This window comes from Otolemur garnettii, unplaced genomic scaffold, assembly GCF_000181295.1.
Source record: "Otolemur garnettii isolate 467f Iridium unplaced genomic scaffold, OtoGar3 scaffold00048, whole genome shotgun sequence".
NCBI classification, from domain to species: domain Eukaryota; kingdom Metazoa; phylum Chordata; class Mammalia; order Primates; family Galagidae; genus Otolemur; species Otolemur garnettii.
The window spans coordinates 3,502,344-3,503,506 of NW_003852443.1; positions in this window are offsets into that span (position 1 = coordinate 3,502,344).

Sequence of the window (1,163 nt, forward strand, 5' to 3'; positions counted from 1 at the left end):
CATTAACACATGTAAAACACTTGGAATTAGGCATCACCCATTGCAAATGCTCAGTAAATGTTAGCTAATAACATTATCTTGTCTTCCTCCCCCTCCCACCAATCCAAAGTGAATCTGGTTACATATCATTTGCTTCCTGTTCATCTCTTTCCTTCTTGTTTCATCAAGGCCTTTCCTCCTTTGATTATCCCTTCTTTCTCTACTGAATCATAAAGTTTTGCCTGGTGCAGATAATCAAAGACCCCTCCCCCCCAACCCTCTAGGTACTGTCCCACTCTCCTGCTCCTTCTATAGTAAAACTCTCAAAGGCATGCGTATGCGTGTGTGTGTGTGTGTGTGTGTGTGTATTTACTTTTATGGTTACTGGTATTATTATTGCCCCATTCTACCCAGTTTTTGTGATTTCCTGTGGTTAGTATGTGGCTTCAAGCACAAAAAAGAAAGAAGATTGTGGTTGTGGATCTTCTTTTTCATAGGTGAGTGCAGTAGAGGGAGAGAGAGGCAAAGGAGAGAGAAGTGGTGAGATTATATATATATATATGTATATGCTATTTTCAACCTTACTGCCCATTCCAAACTTAATTAATATCTATCACTTTGTTGAAACTCTCAAAATGCCAAAAACTTAGAAGTTGCCAAATTCAATCTGTACTTTTCATTCAGTTTTCTTCTTATTTAATTTCTCAGTAGCAGTCAACTTGGTAAGCACATCTTCTATAAATACTCTCTTGTTTGGGCTCCTGAGATTCTATTTGTTTATGATTTGACCTCCATGGGTCATTTTTCTTCACTCTCCTTTGTTGGCTCCATTTCCCCTATTTGAAAAGTTGGAGTTCCTTGTGGGTTTGGACTAAATCCTATTTTCCATTTTTAAAATACGGTTCATGTGCAGGGTCTGTGGCTCAAGGAATAGGGCACTGGCCCCATATACTGGGGGCTGGTGGGTTCAAGCCCGGCCTGGGCAAAAACTACAAAAAAAAAAAAAAATTCAAATATTGTTCAAAAATGATCTCATTCACTCCCAATAACATCCCTATTCTAATAATTTCAAATTTGTGTCTCAGGTTTAGGTCTGTCCCTGGATGTCTAGTTCAATATATTTAATATTCTTCTCAATTTTTCAAAGAATATTCACCTTTGTTTTTTTTTTTGATTTTTTTTTT